The 18,745-nt window shown below is 39.5% G+C and overlaps 1 protein-coding gene across 1 annotated transcript in view; it reads left to right on the top strand.

Moving 5' to 3' along the window:
• Positions 1–12,160: 12,160 nt before the first annotated feature.
• The window catches only part of LOC126108871 (poly [ADP-ribose] polymerase tankyrase-1-like), a 63,662-nt gene continuing 57,077 nt past the window's right edge, over positions 12,161–18,745 (top strand). Inside the window, exon 1 of the mRNA XM_049914234.1 lies at positions 12,161–12,194. The gene's annotated coding sequence lies outside the window, so the exon portion shown is untranslated. The remainder of the gene's footprint in view (positions 12,195–18,745) is intronic.

Genomic DNA, 18,745 nt, shown 5'->3' with positions numbered 1-18,745 from the left:
ACCATGTGTAGCATGTAGCATGTTTTTGTGCAGGTAATAGTTTAAGAGATAATTTAAACTTAATTAAGAACTCCATGAGAGCTCCTACTATGAAGCTGTCACCCTTTTTTTTTAGAAATATATATTTTTTCAGGGTTCCTGATAGATCTAGAGTTCTTTGCACAAAATTTTAATAGTACTGCAGAATTTAGCAAAGAAAACAACAGTAGTCGTAAAAATTGTGGTATAGAAACAATTTTTTGTCGATTTTCGCAAAAAGTTAATTCGTACAACAGTTCTGAGGACAGTTCTGAATAGAGCCCCAATAGTTCTATCGAAAATCCCAATAACATTTTTTTGTGCAGCTAATAGTTTGCAAGATAATTGTAATTTAAGGAGAAAATCTTTTCACTTACTGTGAAGTTTGCACCATTTTTTTCAGAAATGTATATTTTTTTCAGAGTTCTTAATATATATGGCATAGTTCTAGAGTTCTTTGTACAAAATTTGACTAGTCCTGGAGAATATAGCGAAGAAAACAACAATGTATAACATAGCTTATCCAGGAACCGTTTCCTTCTGATACAATTCTTACTGTTGCCACAAAAAATCACTTGTGCATAGACGCCAACCGTACTGATCATTACAAAAATATAACCATAGACCAGTGGCGCAAATTTCTTGCAGCGTTGTACAAAGCATTCAGCTTATCCGCTGCGAAAATACCACACCTAACGCTATTGTAACGTTTTCGATGGATGGCTACCATTTATCTACATTGTCAGCATTTATCAAATTATCTTCATGAAAACGTGATGACAGGATCACACACTTCCCCTTTTTAGGTACGGAGGAAACTGGAGCTCAGTCTTATGGAAGCCAAAAAAGGAACTGTGGGCAGCCCTTCTTTTACTGATAGCAAACTCTACAGAAATCTCACGCTTGTTTTTCTTCATCGTGCCAACAAAAGAAAAATTCACCCTTCATAACTCTATTATCATTCCAGTACTAGTAAACCAGTTGTCCGCTTTCACATTTCGACCTGACTGATATATAGGTTTACAGAGTCACAGAACAACATCAAAATTAGCGTCGATACTGAATCATACAACAATGAAAGGCATACAGAGAAAGGAAGCTATTAACGAGAAGAGGCCAATACTGCAAATTGTTGAAAAGTAATTTACAGAAAATTTCGACATGTATCAATCTGAACAGATGGGGCTGTGGGAAGGATAATGTAAACTATGATACGTCCCAGAGACCTCTCAAGACCAAAAAATAATAAACAAAGCACAGCAACAATGCAAAAGTCGTGGCACTACATCTGGAAACAATGAACACGTGAACTGCGTCTTTTAAATAATCGGCAAGTGACGTCAGCGTAGCAGTTACAGTAGAGGTAGCATCAAAGCTTTTCGCGGTAGCATCAAAGCTAATGACAACAGCAGCTGCACTTTTTGGGTGGTGCGCGCCGCATTGTGTGAAGCCGCCCGCCAACACTGCACTTCGCTCCTTGGTCTGCCGCTAATGACTAAACGTAACAATACTACTCACACTCATGGGAATAATAATTATGCTCCTTCAGTCAGATCTCTTGTGCAGTCGGTGCCTTTTGTGCAGTCGGTGCTGTTGTGTATATGATATTTATGAACCGTAATACCCATAAAAATATACAATCAACCAGAATTGAAACGTCTTCTCAGCATGGAGGAATTTAAAATAATTGATGATAGAGGCATTCAATTCACTCCGTCTCATCCGGTCTTCCAAAAACTGTCTGATGCCATGGCCGACATCGGCTCGAAAATGTCTCCAAACATATTTACATTACAATTAAAGAAGATCTTCATGATCTGCTTACTTTTGCTAGAAACACTTTCAGGCTGGAATGTTTCGTTGAAGAAACAGACGACAGCAGCAAAGATGAGTCGTGGAATGTTTTCGGTTCTTCGTGCAACAATGACATGACAAAGCAATTTGACCTACTACTGAAGCAGGAAAAAATGGTCTACCGTAAAACCAACAAAGAGGAAACTTGGAAAGCCTTCAAAACTGGAAATAGGGAAATGAACCGATTTGATGGCTGATAAAATTTATGAACATCACAAAATTCCATGTGCCTTGTCTTCCAAATACGCGGAAGTGTGTGAAAGTTCAAGTTCAAAGTACTTCTTGAAGATTACAGGAAGATGTACAGACTAAGGAGCCACTTTCGAAGGGATTACTCTGAAGATGCAAAAAAAGGACAACGACATTATTTTGAACTGCAGACTTTCGTGGCATGAGAAGACAACAGGTAGCTGCTAAAATGGTTGATAACAAGATGCCTCTTTGGCGAAATTATGAAGCGAAAAATATGTCTTTTGGAGACATGATTCCTCCAAATCTACCAAATGCTGATGTATTGAGAAAGGCTAAAGAAGAGGAAAGGGACAAACGTTTTGGTATAATAACTAGTATGCCTGTTGAAAACCTGCAAATCGCAAAACATACAACCCATCGGGACGAAATTCACGCAATGGGATTGGACCCATTCTGCTGTATATATTGGCTGAAAGATCAAAGTCAGTTGCAAAAATACTGTCATCCAATCAATAGCAGTGTATACGATTCAGTAGATGCTACAGGTGGCGTTGCATTTCGAGTTATTTCACGATTTGGGGATCTGTCAAACAGGGCTGACTATGTGGAAATTAAGTCAAAGTACATATACCTGTATCAGTACATGTGCATCTGCGAAGTAAACGTCACTAGTAAAGATCCAAATATCGTAAACTGATCACCAATCAGTTGCCCAACTTATCAGATGATATCCTCTAGGCATGACACATCATTCTTGTCATTTTCCTTTATGGAAATCGTCAGATCTGGAGCTCCCAGACTAAAAATCATGGTAACTGCTTTTGGTAAGGCTTTGTTGGTTGCCATTTCTAGAGCAATAGCCAATTGCTCGGACTTAACAGATTATTTCAATAGGTGTTATAGTCATATTGTTCTGCATGAAAGAGTAATTCTACCCTCGTGTTGTTTGAGGATAGATTTAAACTATTGTATCGTCATGATTTCGAGGTGTAAATGCTTCTCAAGAGGTAAATCACAAGTCAAACAACTTTATCTTCGAGTTTTGGCCCATATTTACATGATGACAGATTTTCGTGATATTGAAAGTGCTTTGCGCTCACTTTTGGTTGTTGTGTTGATTGAACATCTTCGTATTGATGAGTGCAGTCAAGAATATTCATCAGTGGAACATCAGCGCCACCTTTATAACATTATCAGAGGTGGTCCACGTCATTAATATAATGAAGAAAAGAAAGATGATGACAAGAAAACTGATGATGTTGAAAACAATGATGACTGTCTTTTGGAATCAGTTTTGAACACTAAGGAATCTACTGCAAACGCGTGGATTGATAGGGCAAAACGTATCTGCAATGAAGCTGAAGTCATCGCGAATCAGACTTAGGATGGCAATCTCTTTGATGTGAATCCGTACAACATTCCTAATGCTGCAGAGATGCTGAAAGAGTTGATGTACTATATAACACTGTGGACGACTGTGATGTATCCTTCTTTCCATATTCCTCTATCTATTCGTTCGTCAGCAGCGACTGAAGGATAATTTTCAAAATTAAAGACAATGGGCTTTGACAAGCTGCCTTTACGAGTAGACAAATTCATTTTTCTACGTTTGAAGTGGCTGCGTGAGGAAACAAAATTGTTAGCGCCATTTATGATCGAAAAACAAGATTCAAAGCAAGCTGTGAAGCACAAACCAACTGAAGCATCATTGCTTTACCATGAAGAAGAAAACTGGAAAGGACAAAATAAGAAGCTGAAGGTAAAAAACCCAAAAGCAATCGTATCCTTGATAATTCTGAGAGCACGCTGAATAATACCTTACGAAGTGAGACCCAACACGATGATGGCAATGAGACAGAGTTAAACAAAATTTTTAATAGTTTTGAATACATATTTTCTCCTACTTCGAGCTCACTTATTATGAATGCGGAGAACAACAGTCTCTCAGACAAGAGTGATAGTGTGTGTTTTCAGCGCTCTTCAGATAATAATTTACTGCCGAATTTGGGCTCTTAAGAGATATTTCATTCCACAAAAGACTATCGAGAACCGTACTTCACCAAGGATGTCACTGAAATTTCATTCTGTATTCGAAAACAGAAGAAAACCGAGAGACCTGTAACAATTATATTTAGGAGAGTGCAATGCTGAAAAAGCTTCAAAATGAAATCATTGTCAAATCGAACATGCAAACTAAGAGCAAGAAAAACTACTTAGCTGATTTCTCAAACTAGAATTCGACTAAGAAATTCATAGACATTAATTTGCCACTTTTCTCAAATGGGTCCTCAAGCAAATTCAAATCTGCTACCTACAACTTGAAGGGAACGTGCGGTTTCGATTCTTCGATGACCTCATTCATGCAAGCAATATCACTCAGTGAAGATTTCAAAAGTACCATTCAAATGGTGAGACCTCCATTTTTGGATCTGGCTTTGGATGTTTTGGATAAAAAAATTATAAACTCCCAGCATTTTAAGCAGAGATTTGATATTTTATATGTGATACCATTCCTAAAAAAAGGAGTAATCTCTCGAAAAATATTGTCTCTGAATGCAGAGTCGAATGTTGGGGAATTATACGCGACAATATTAAAAGTTATCCCGATTTGCAACAAAAAGATATCGTGTATGACGTGCCTATGTGAAACTACATTGTATTTCCGTTGATACGTATGTGCTATTCAGACTTGGTTATAATTTCATGCAAGAGGCTGTAAATGTAACAAATGGAGGTCTAAAGACTATCATAAAATGTCAGAAATGTAAAGGACAAGCAGTCGAAGAGAAGAGATTTGGATGCTACTTGATGATGGATCCTAGTACAACAACTTGTCCACTAACTGAAGATCAGTTTCCTGCGAATGAAAGGAAGAAATGTGTGTTGCAAACGATCACGAAAGAAATCGTAGTCAACAATCAAGAGTACACTTTCATTGGTGCCATTCATTATAATAGCTCCATCAAACACTACACAGAGTATGTCTTCGATGGAACCTACTGGAAGCAGTAAGATGACTTGTATAAAGATGCACAGAGAGTTTCAAAAGAAACGATAATTTCTCCACACCCGTTCATATATGTCAAGACAGGAAAGTTTTCAAATGGCAGCTGCAAGACCGACGAGACGAAACAAGTAGTTCCTACATAGGAACTTTGCTTCATAAGGTAAGCAATTGCTAAAAATTGATATCTAAATACTACAAATACAGCTCTTATGTTAATTCTTAATATCTTTGTTTCTGGAACCACAGCCCTCCTGTTCTAGTTACTAGACTAAAAGCATTTTATGCCCTAAATTTCACATATATATTTTTTTGTACTTATTTTACTTAGTTGTTTCACACCTCATAAATTCTATGCTTATTTATTGCTGAATTCCCTACATATGTATTTCTTTCTGGGTTTTAGTGTATTCTGAAGAAGAGCTATTAAGGGGACCTGTACATCACGGCCTGTAGTTTTTACTGGTACTTTGAAATTTAGTAATGCAAGACTGTTAATAGATTCAGGAATGAAACTTTTATCAAAGAATTGGTATATTGTGAGTTCTTGGTGAAATACATTGTAAATCTGTGGAATACATTTTGCAGTGAATACTGATGTTTTTCATACACACTGAATTACATGTAATTGTTGTTTTAGGTTCAATTTACTTACACACTATTCCAAATACAAGATAAAAAACAAATTTTATTCTTTGAATTATTGCCTTGTTTAAACAGCAAACCAGTAATATTTACCAGTTTCATGTTTTGATTATTTTAAAAACAGTGTATTTTAAGAGTCCATTTTTTCTCCTAATAATTTAGGAACATAATATGACATACTGCAGCTTAAAATATTTAATCCATTGTTGAATAATGTGGTTCAGTGTGTAGGCAAGCACTATATCATTATTCATCCATAGCTTTGTTAACATAGCTTTAATAGTGGATGAGATACTGGTAACAGTAGCTCTGTATGCTAACAAGTTGATTACAGAAAATCGAAACTAAAGATTTTATTTCTTTTTTTCTCAACGGTGACATTGCAAACCATTCCTGCTCCATAATCTTATTGTTATCCTTCATGTCCTTTTCATTTTCTTTAGTTTTGGTTCTTTTCTTTGTTATTCTGGCATCCTTTTTCATGCTTTCAGTACCTTTTTCAGTTTATGTGACTTGTCACCTGTCCGCCCATACCACCACAATTTTCATGTTGTTCCTAGTTTTGATGCCTCTTCTGCTCATTGTTTTTAATCTTTACTCCATCAGACCGGCCGGAGTGGCCGAGTGGTTCTAGGCGCTGCAGACTGGAACCGCGCGACCGCTTCGGTCGCAGGTTCGAATCCTGCGTCGGGCATGGATGAGTGTGGTGTCCTTAGGTTAGTTAGGTTTAAGTAGTTGTAAGTTCTTGGGGCTGATGACCTCAGAAGTTAAGTGCCATAGTGCTCAGATGCATTTGAACCATTTTTACTCCACCATTAAAACATATTGCAACTGTTGAAACGCATTCTGATTTTGTTTTGTGCTATGTAAACATTTTTCCTGCACATACGACAGTCGACAGGTTCTTCAAAGGTATTACATAAACGAGGTTCTACGGAAACTGCGGCGCCCAAATTAAACGAAATGACATTTAAGCACGAGAATGACGAGGTAGTCTACTGTACATGAAGTGTATATTTTTCGAATCAGGAAGAACCACAAGAATTTTATTACGTAAAGCAGTAATTGCTTTGAGATCTCATGACATCCAGGACCCAATAACAGCTAAATATTGCCCAGGACCCTCATGAATGAAAGTTAGGTGGCAACATCACCAGACGCCAGGATACATAAAAACATGTGCTGTGTGGAAACGAATGAATTTGAAATTCTGTCGTTAGTATTGTAGCACAAATTTGTTCTAGTTAGAAAGGAAGTGTGAAAGTTTCATGAGTTACACTACAGCGAAAGTCAAGTCTTTACAATGTATAGAAATGTAAGTATATTTAAACGAATATACTGTGCAAACGAACTAAGTAGTAAGTTTAAATCCAAATTCAGTACATGACTGATAGAGGTGTTACTATGTTCAAGGGACACAGTATTGACGTTAATAAGGAGTTCGAAATTTGTAAACAAGAATCTTGTTTATTTGGTCCTCACTAATCCGGATTTCCGGTTTATCCGGATTCATATTTTGTGTCTTGGTATTTTTCTCTTTTTTCTTATAACACGAAGATATGTAGTCGGTGAGGTACATAGGATGCTTATCACTAGGCCGGTAATTTAGTCTAGTACTGAGTGATAACGAACTCAGTGTGTGTGAATGACATTGTTTCTCAAGTATTGTACCTTAACATAACGGTGTATTGGTACCCATCAAGTAAGTTGCATAGTAACCACGAAAACAGCACTCCACCACAGCTCATTGTACCTCTGATGCGCTTCTCGACAGGTGTGACACCATCTGGTTAGTGGCGCGTGTGAATGTATCTGCTCCCTCAGCCATCTGTTTGTTTTGCACTGACGAGCCTTCTCTCTTTGAATCATCTAAGCTTCCACCTACAGTTACTACAGTCAGTCTTAAGAAGGTGTACTGGCATTTGTACAGTGCTGAACATTTAGACTTTTTGTATTTAGTAGAATATATATCCGGATTTTCGGTTTACGGTTTTCCAAAATAAAAGTGAGAATTACGATCCGTCCTCATAGCTGCACTTCCAGCAGTACCTCATCTCCTGCGTTCCCAATTTCGCAGAAGTTGTCCTACGAAAATTGCAGAAGTAGCACTCCTGGAAGAAAGGATATTGTGACGATATTCCTTCGCCACAGCCTGGGGTTAGAGACCCGGTCCGGCACACAGTTTTTATCTGCCACTAAGTTTCACATCGGCGCACACCCACTGCAGAGAGAACACACAATCTATTTCATAACCTGTTGGCACCATAAAAATGTTATGAGGTATAATGTAGACCAAGTGGGTCTCTCGTAAATGATATTATCTCATTAACTGTTATCCCCACTGAAAAGTTATTACAGTTTTCGGTAGAGCTCTTAGGGTTCCATTAAGAAATTCAATCAGACCTTTTATACGAATTTATTACTTTTACATTACAAAAGTGAGTCCCACATTAATTATCTCATATAATGTCATCGTCACAAAGAATGTGGTTATAGTTTTTCGTACAACTCTGTGGGTGCTATTCAGAACTGTCATCTGAACTATTCTACGAATTTTGCTTTCGTAGAGAAAGTGAGTATCAGACTAAAACAAATATCGTATAAACTATTATCGCCACAAAAATGTTCTTATCATGTTCAATACAACTCTTCGGGTGCTATCCAGAACTGCCAACGGAACTGTTATACAAATTTATTTTTCCCAAACTGACAAATAATTTTTTAACATATCAAAATTTTGCCAAGTTATTGTTTTCTTCTCGAAATTCTGCAGAACTATTCGTGTTCTGAGCAGAGAAATCTAGAACTATTGCATATGTATCAAGAACTACGAAAAAATGTATATTTCTCGTAAAAGGGGTGCAAACTTCACGGGAAATGCTCATAAGCATTCCTTATTAAATGTAGTTACTACGTAAACAATTACCTGCACAGAATATATTACTAGTATTTTCGATAGAACTCTTACAATGCTATCCAGAGCTGTCATCAGAACGTAAGAATAGACATAATTTTTTTGTAGAGTAAGTGTGCCCCACAATTAATCAATTACCTTACAAACTATTATAACCACAAAAATTGTTATTATGATTATCGATAGGAGTTTTGCGGTGTTATCCAGAACTGTTCATCAAAACTGTTGTACGAATTTATTTATTTCTGTGGAGACAGTGGGTTTAACATCAAAGCAGTTACTGCATAAACTATCATCGCCGCAAAAAGATGTTATTAGGATTTTCGATAGAGCTCTTGGTGTTCTGTTCAGAACTGTTGTAAAAATATACTTTTTGCCAACATTGACATAGAATGTTCCGATACGAAAATTTTTTCGAGTATTGTTGTTTTCTTCGTTAAATTCTGCAGAACTATTCAAATTTTGTACAAAGAACTCTAGAACTATGACATATCTATCAAGGACTCTGAAAAAAATATACAATTCTGAAAAAAAGGATGCCAACTTCACATTAAGTGAAAAGATTTTCTCCTTAAATTGCAATTATCTCGTAAACTATTAGCTGCACAAAAAATTATTATTTAGATTTTCGATAGAACTCTCGGGGTTCTGTTCAGAACTGTGCTCAGAACTGTTGTACATATTTACTATTTGCGAAAATTGACAAAGAATGTTTTCGATAAGATAATTTTTACGAATATTGTTGTTTTCTTCGCTAAATTCTGTAGAACTATTGAAATGTTGCACAAAGAACTCTAGAACTATGGCACATCTATCAAGAACTATGAAAAAATGTATATTTCTCGAAATATGGGTGCTAATTTCACACGACTCAGCATGGGCTCTTAGCTCGGAAACCATGGCTGCAGTTACCCTTGGCGCTGCATCACAGACAGGAGCGCCTGCGATTGTGTACTCAACGACGAACCTGGGTGCACGAATGGCAAAAAGTCATTTTTTCTGACGAATCCAGGTTCTGTATATAGCATCATGATGGTCTCATCCGTGTTTGGCGACATCGCGGTGAACGCACATTGGAAGCGTGTATTCGTCATCGCCATACTGGCGTATCACCCGGCGTGATGGTATGGGGTGCCATTGGTTACACGTCTTGGTCACCTCTTGTTCGCACTGACGGCACTTTGAACACTGGACGTTACATTTCAGGTGTGTTACGACCCGTGGCTGTAGCCTTCATTCGATCCCTGCGAAACACTACATTTCAGCAGGATAATGAACGAGCGCATGTTGGAGGTAATGTACGGGCCTTTCTGGATACAGAAAATGTTTGAATGCTGCCCTGGCCATTCTCCAGATCTCTCACCAACTGGAAACGTCTGGTCAATGGTGGCCGAGCAACTGGCTCGTCACAATACGCCAGTCACTGCTCTTGATGAACTGTGGTATCGTGTTGAAGCTGCATGGGCCGCTGTTCCTGTACACGCCATCCGAGCTCTGTATGACTCAATGCCCAGGCGTAGCAAGGCCGTTATTACGGCCAGAGGTGGTTGTTCTGGGTACTGATTTCCCAGGATGTATGCACCAATATTGCGTGAAAATGTAATCACATGTCAGTTCTAGTATAATACATTTGTCCAACGAATACCCGTTTATCATTTGCATTTCTTCTTGGTGTAGCAATTTTAATGGCCAGTAGTGTACTATAGTTTCATTTGAAAAAGAGAAGTTGATCCCCGTCTCCTGCAATGAATATGAGTATGACAACGGACTATACGTGGCTCATACGGCAGTCTCTCTCATTTAATCATAACGATCTCTTAAATGCTTTCAAACGTTTTTGACGTAAACAGTTCAGCTGATCAGCCAGTATACAGGTTGATTTACGAGGATATGCAAGTATTTTAATATGTTATTCTACAAGTAAAATTAAAGAAAAAAGTTCATATAAACAGAGATACGCAAAAGTTTAGTTACGGAGTTACGGATAACAAAAGATTTTGTCTGAAATTTAGCTCCTTAGCTAATATCAAGCCATCGCAAAACTGTACAAGATTAAAATAAAGCACTGTTTCCATTCATTTTGTTGTTATTGATGTGGTGAATCTAATAAAAAATTTTCCCAGGACGTCTAACTGGCGAGAAGTACTTACAATTCCTTCAGGGAGAAATGCCCCGCTTGCTCGAAGATCTCCCACTAGCTACAAGACTGCAAATGCATTTCCTACATGACCGTGCGCCTCCACATTCCACCAACCCGTCACTATACATTTAAAAGCACATTCTCCCCAGATATAGATTGGTCGAAGTGCTACACGTCTGTGGCCACTCAGATCGACCGATTTAACACCAATGCTTTTTTGTTTATGGGGATGAGAGAAGACATAGGACAGAGTAAATAGACGTGAGGCATTGCTTGCTCGCGTTGTGAGCGCAACAGACGAAATGTAGAGCAACGGAATCTGTTCATAGAAGTGCAGCTAAATGCATTGAATTCAGTGGAGACATTTTTGAACATTTATTGTGAATGTATTATGAATCTGTATGTACACTGTAGAATTCTCCTAAGACTGAGCTTCGTTTTTTTCGTTTTTTCTGGCTTAAGATGAATTCACGTGTGCTATGACACTAAAAAAATCAGATAATCTGACACGTTCATACAGATTCAGTTAACGTTATTGCCATCATTTTTTTCAAAATCAATTTCTCTGCACCTTCTGTTGAAAACTTTGGGCAGTTGTCTGGAATCTAAAAAAACAAAATTGGGGCAAGTAATAAATTAAAAATTTTACGAAACTACTTATTTGCTTCTTTGGATGTTCTGGAAAAGTACTGCAGATACACATGTGGGGCATGTTTTATTATATTCACCAGACCAATAACCACAAAATAAATGGAAATCGTGCTTTACTTTAACCTCGTTCAGTTTTGCGATGGCTTCATATTAGCAAAGTTGCTAAAGTTCAGGCAAAATCTTTTATTAGCCGTAACTTGGTAACCAAGCATTTGCGGATCTATGTTTATTCGAACTTTTTTCTTTCGTTTTACTTGTAGAAAAACATATTAAAATATTTGCATCTCTTCATGAATCACACTGTATATTCGGAACAACGGAGTAGCATCCACCTTGTAAAATGGTGTGATTCAAATTAATTTGCGCTACTTTATTTAATACACAGGTAGTGGCAAAAAATGTGTTTTGTGGTTACACTTGTTCGTAAAATTTCAGGTTGTTCAGCAGACTGCAAGTTTGGTGAAGTTATTTTGAGAGAAAATTTCCTTACTTGGCTCGACACCTTCGTCCTTCCACCATGTTCCGCAGAAGCTTTAGTTGGTTCATCCGCATTTTTGTGGCGGTGGTCATATTTACTGGCTACAGTCACCCAGTTCCTGTTACAGGTAAAAATTTTACTTTGTTCGATTCATAAGAGTCTGAGTATGATAATGGATAACAATTTATGGTGAAATAATGAACAATAAGCTTAATTTTTTATTGAGATTTTTTGCGAATTTCTTTTTCAGAATCCCATACCGGAGTCACCTTGCATACTTCAGCAACTGACAACTCAGGTAAGTGTTTGATCCGTTACTACTAAAAACACCTCATGGTCCACGGGGTTCATTTGGTGCTATTTTATTTAATCACGGCAGTCTTATCTGGTGGTCTGAGACGTCCACGAAGGCGCCGTGCGGTCATATTCAAACACAGTAGATTGCTACGTGAATATATCGAGCTTTTATTTTTAAAACAGCGATAGATGATGTAAAACAATTGTGCACTAATTTAATCTTAATAATGTGATATCTCATTTGTTCAGAATGCTGTCTCGTCCAAGGGTCACACAGACTTGTATTCAGTACTGTTCATTGCTCCTGGATGACAGGCAATACGTACGTCCCACGCTACTGCTTTGCCAGTAGCATAGCACCCGTGGTATACGCCGGAGTGAACTTGTTCGTGTATCTGCTTTGTGTCACGTTGCAGACATAAGGATACTGCGAGCGAGCTTCCCAACATCATTGGGTATCAGTGTATCATCGCTTCTGGTGTTCTAGAAAGCTCCAGTTCGAATGCCATTTAGTCATCACGTAGCGTATACAGGATGGTTTTTACCACCGTATACAGATTCTAGGGATTGATCGATGAGAGGATACGGAATAAAAAGGTCTAATGGATTTATGTTAGGAAACGCATGGTTTCCACACCAGACACAAGTTATTCATACACTGTTACAAATAATGCGGTCTTATACTCGCTGTACCACGCAGCGACAGGTACAGTACGTAATGAAAATGGTTTCCGTGTGCCTCAACGCATGCGTGTATACGCGCAGTAGCGTGCTCCGTCTGTCACGTTCAAATCGGCCAGGCTGCATACGAACAGCGTCATAGGCAGGGTGAATACACTGCTCCAGTGTCTCCACATCTGGAATGTCCTCTGTGTACACGATACTTCTGAGGTGGCCCCATAACCAGAAATCGCACGGGTTGAGATGCAGTGAATGAGCAGGCCATGCAACCGGAGCCCTCGTCCGATCCTTCAACCTGGGAAGACACATTTGAGATGCATCCGGACGTTAATGGCGAAGTGGGCTGGAGCACCATCATAACATAACCATTAGAATCATCAATGGCACTTCTTACAGCAAGACGCCCGTAAGAAACGCCGATAGTTCCCCTCTGTTAGGTGACATGGAAGGAAGACTGGTCCCAAAATGCGGTCGCAAATTATCCCAGCCCACCCATACCGGCCACACCGATGCTGATGATTCGCTGTCATCGTACCACATGGGTTCTGCACATTATCCCACCGATGACTGTTATGAAAGTTGAAGATGCCACTCCACGTAAGGCTGGCCTCATCGGTGAATAGGATGGACGACACAAATCCTGCACTCATGGTTGCCTGGTGAAGCAACCGACGACAAAACTGCTGCCGATGTGGAAAGTCTGTCGCTAGTAACCCCTTCACACGCTCTAACTGATAAGGGTAGTAACAATCGTCATGGAGAATGTTCTACACGGTCGTCTGGCTTACCCCGTTCAGGCCGGTCCATTGCCTGGTATTGACAGTTTTAATCACATTTTTTTTCCATGTCTAGTGTCTCTTCATTTCGGGTACGTCCTTCATGATTTCCTGCATGTCATGACGTGCGAGAAACAGTAAGACCCTCTAGGAGGAAAAAATGCATTCTAAAGTATGGCTGCGTGGTATTGCACTGCAGCTTCTGTAACAAAGTATGATTAAATAAATGGTCTCTGTCATGGGAACCATGCGTTTCTGGACATCATTAGAACATTTTTGTTCCTTATCATCTCACTGATCAACCCCTATTGTTTGTACATCGTAGAAAAAAATCACCTAGCATCTTCCATAGACCCTTACAGTGATAAAAGCAATCTGTCTACGAGAGGTAATAGTAAAATTTTCAAAGAGGGTTACCAACGCGCCTTTAGTTGCATTATGTTGCACACTGTACGTCTTTTGTTTTAGAGACGTACTGATGTTGCAGACTTCATCTTTCACACGCAAGTGCCAAATGTGACACGAAACCAGCAAATTGGAGAATCCGGCAGTTCCCTTGGCTACTTACTCATAATTTCGTATACAAGCCAACTTCCGCTATTTCCTTCGTGTCCGAGTAAAACCAGATGTGTCAGATAAATTCGACTCTAAACGTCACGTCCTAACACTTCATATCAATTTTAAACAAGTTATTCGTGTAAACTGTATCAAAATCCGTGTTTGTGTCGCACTATATTCCGTATTTTCGTACGGTGTGTGCCATGAGAATCGAATTTTGTGCTATAGCATCCGTTACGAGCAGCATTTATCCTCTATAAAAATTCCGGAGTAGCAATCTCATTCAATGATACGTTTATTCGATCATTCGATGTATATCAACGTGAATAAATATAAATTTTTGAGAATTTTAATAAGTTACCAGTGATGAGAATTACGTATGTCGTAGAAAATCAGTGCTTTTGTAGCGCTTGTTGTAAGTTGCATGTCGTGTTCCATTGTCTGCATTCACCGCAAAGTAATTATTATCTTGAATTTGTTTTCGACTACAGCCTCTAAAAAATTTCAGGAGATTAGTAGCGTTTATAGAAGGTGATACTGAGGCTGTAAAGGAAACATCGATTTCAGTACGGACTGCTTCAGATAATAACGGTAACTCCTCATACTTGGAGCTTAACTGGTCCAGAGTATAAAAATGATTCTCTAGGCTTAATTTAATGACACTTGTTTACTATTCTGTAAGACATTACACCAGCCACACTGCAGCCCTACTATGAACACTCTCCTCGAACGTGGGAAGAGTAAGCCGACGTTCATAAGCTAAGATCAGCCGCCTGCAAGCTGCTGTGCGTGGGTGTTTCGGGAGAGTTACCAACAGTCATGTATCCGATATACCACAGGTATCTGAGTTACTATCATATCTTGCTGTCACTTCTACACGAGGTACATGATCTGTCACCGCTCATCCACTTGGCTGTGAGCGGTCTGCTAGTGGTAGTACTAGGCTGCATGGACGGTGGAGGCAGGGACCGGGGAGGAATCAGCACGTGGTACTCATCACCATAACCAACAAATACGAGGAGCAGGCTTCCACTGAAATCGAAACTGAGTCAGTGAGACTGACTTCAGCTGTTGAGTAACATGGTATGTGCTGTGTCAAGAAGAGGCAAACATAAAAGGATAGGATCTATTAACAGCAGGAAGTTCACATGTATGGCAAGTGAATGTATCCCTTAGGGAAATGCAAAAAGCGATGTGAGGGAACACTAAGTGCACTCAGTGTGTATGGCTGGGAGCCTTATTCAGCATGCTACAGAGGCCATTCAGTCAGCCGCTGAGAGAGCCGGGCGCTACCAGCTGCTGACTGTGCTCTGCGGCCACACTTGGATCATTCAAATGGCAGAGAAGGTTGACAAAGCTGGCCTCATCTAATTTCAGTGAGACTCACAATTTGCTGCAGTGCAAAACTGGTCGTGCATCCCACGTTCTAAATCGAATGGAACGACTGACTCAGGGAGTTCGAAGGTTCTGTGACAAAGCAGCCTGAAAATTCTTGGACTTGCATGAAGGGGTTGAGTACTCTATGGACACCCTAAATGGGTCAGGTGTGTGGTACACATCAGAGGCTGCTGCTCAGGTAGCTGTTTGGGTGCGGAGTGTACATGTTTTTAGATTACTCTTCATCCAGTCCAGATAACGATAGGGACCTGAAAGTGTCAGTAATAATTCCAAAGAAGTGTCACATACTTGCAAGAGTATTAGAGTTGAAATGACTAACTTCCGAAGCACTGATATCAACGTGCCAGGGTTTGAAGCTACCCCAGAACAGCTCACATAATACCCGGTACAGAAAGATGGTGAAAACACGGAATGGACGACAGTGAGGCACTGATAAAACTTTCAACCTGTATCGAAAATATACACTGAGATAGTATGGCATTTGCCGCAGGTCACAAACAAATTGTGCCAACCAAAACAGAAACATAAATTGCGTGTGAGGCTTTCTGGGAAAGACTCAGTATCATGGTGGGCATTAATTTAAAATCCGGTCCCTCTGTCAACTTCTAGACCTACTCCAGATGCAACCAAAAATTATGCAGAAGGCTAAACCACTGTTATATAAGTTTCCAAGTCACTCTCTCATTGTTGAAATAGATGTTAATTGTGCAACAATCTACTGGTTAAATGACAGTTCAGTAAGAAGTGGGGGAGACAAGACATCTGGTGATACATTTCTAAATGAGTTGTCTGATGATTACCTAAAACAGTCTGTTTGGGAGCCCACTCATGATGTAGCGCCTGATAGTTTCAAAATGACCATACCTCTTTGAGGAAGCTCACACAGAAACTAGTATCAATGACCATGATTTACAACATGCAAATGGCCACTAAAACAAGTAGCAGAAAACATATATGTTCAGCAAACAGGATAAAGAAGCAATTGTGACCTATTTGAAAACAGAACTCGAAATATTTAGCTCTTGAGAACAACATGTAGAAAAATTGTGGTTGAGGTTCACAAGAACAGTCAGCTGTGCACTTGGTACGTATGTAAAGCAGTTCATGATAAGAGGGACACTCAACAGTCTACATTCATTTGAAAGAAACATCTAAAGAAAAAGAGACAACTGGTCAATGAATGCTAGGCAAAACGTAGCCCTACATGTTGGAAGACGCTAAATGTTTTTGGCTGATGAGAGAAAATTCCGTCCAACCTACTAAGCCTACTGAGTCACAGACAGGCACAACAAAAAGACTCTCATAATTAAAGAAACACTCACGTTCGTGGTGGAATGACGGTTATGTAGTGCTGGATGGGAACAGGGAAGGGGATGGATGAGTGAAGACAGTGACTGACAAAGGCTCCCACAACCTGCCTGGTGTCCTCCATTGTTAGTCAGTGCCCTCACCCATCCAGCAGGGTGTCCTGTTCCCATTCCAACACAACCCAGCCATCATGCTACCACCACCCCAGTCTTTATATTTCTCTACTTTTCTGCTACTTCCCCTCCCTCCACACCCTTCTGCTGCCCTCTGTCTAACCTGTAGCACTTCACTGTCCACCACCCCACCACCCTGCCACTCCTCCTCTCCCCACACCCAGGCGCCACTCCCACCATGCACTCGTGTGCTGCTGGTCACACTGTGGTTTCAGTTCCCTGAGACTGCAGTCGTGTGTGTTAGTTGCGTTTGCTCTTGCGTTTCCACGCGCGCGTTTGTGTGTGTGTGTATGTGTGCGTGGGGGGGGGGGTGTACGTGTATGCATGTCTGTCGTCTATTGTTGACAAAGGCCTTATTGTCCAAAAGCTTTAATTCTGAAAGATTTTTGTTGTGCCTATCTGCAACTCAGCATTTCCCGTCTATGGAGAGTTGCAAGTTTCATTTTCGTAATATTGTCACAATCCATCCTGGATTTTTCATAATTTGATTCCTACTAAGACTATTGTAATAGAATGGGAAGGATCTCTCACAAAACCAAGGAAATTCCGGTACTATATAAAGCTGGTACCAAAGTTAGTGTTCAGACACTCGTAGACTGGGTAATGACAGCAATTAAGAATAGCAAAACAAAATCAGAAACTCTGAATTACTTTTCCGAAATGTTTGTTTAGAGATGGTACTGTGGGGTATTGCTACAATTTGTGACAATGACAGATATAGATGTAGATTTAGTGTCACTAGGGTTGAGAAACAGCTGAAATTTAACACGGCTCCAGAGCCTGATGGACCCTCTATCAGATCCTACACCGAATTTGCGACTAAGTTAGCCCCCCTCTTAACCAAAATCCTCGTACAGATAACACAATAATAAATTGTAAATCTCTATCACAAATAACAGTGTCCAGTAGTTGGGAGAAGTCCGAGGAGACACCCATCAAGTAGAGGGACTGCAGGAGTCATTCACAAAACTACCGTATAATATCCTTGCCATCCATTTTTTATAGGATTCTTGAACATATTCTGAGCTCAAAGGTAATGAGGTTCCTTGAATAGAAGGACCTCATTGTCAATCAGTATGGATTTCAAACATAGTGACATTTCCTTCATGACATCCTTAAAGCCATAATCGAGACAGTACGATAAATGCAGTAATTTCGGATTTTCGATAAAATCATTTGACTCAGTTCCATAATCACACTTATTACCAAAAGTAAGATCATATGGCGTATGATGCGAAATTTGTGGCTTAACTGAGGATTTATTTGGTAGGGAGGACTCAGCGTGTTACCTTCAAAGCAGAGAAATTGGTGTGGACAATGTAAGTGTATTGGGACTCACAGGTTCTGTTATATATTAATCGTCTTGCAGCAATGTAATAGTTCTAGATTTTTCGTGGATGATGCAGTTATCTATAATGATGTACTATCTGAAGAATTCTGCACAAATATTGAGTAGGATCTTGATAAAAAAAAATTATAGTCACCAATGAAAGAGTACAGCTGGTACCAGTTAATTCATACATATCTCTGGGTGTTACAATTTGGGACATCAAACGGAACGATCATGTGATCTCAGTTGGAGATAAGATAGGTGGGAAGGCTTCGGTTCATTGGTAGAATACTAATGTGATGGGATCAGTCCACAGAGATGATTGTTT

This window comes from Schistocerca cancellata, chromosome 11 (genome assembly GCF_023864275.1).
Source record: "Schistocerca cancellata isolate TAMUIC-IGC-003103 chromosome 11, iqSchCanc2.1, whole genome shotgun sequence".
NCBI lineage: Eukaryota > Metazoa > Arthropoda > Insecta > Orthoptera > Acrididae > Schistocerca > Schistocerca cancellata.
This window is presented reverse-complemented; position numbering and strand designations above follow the sequence as displayed.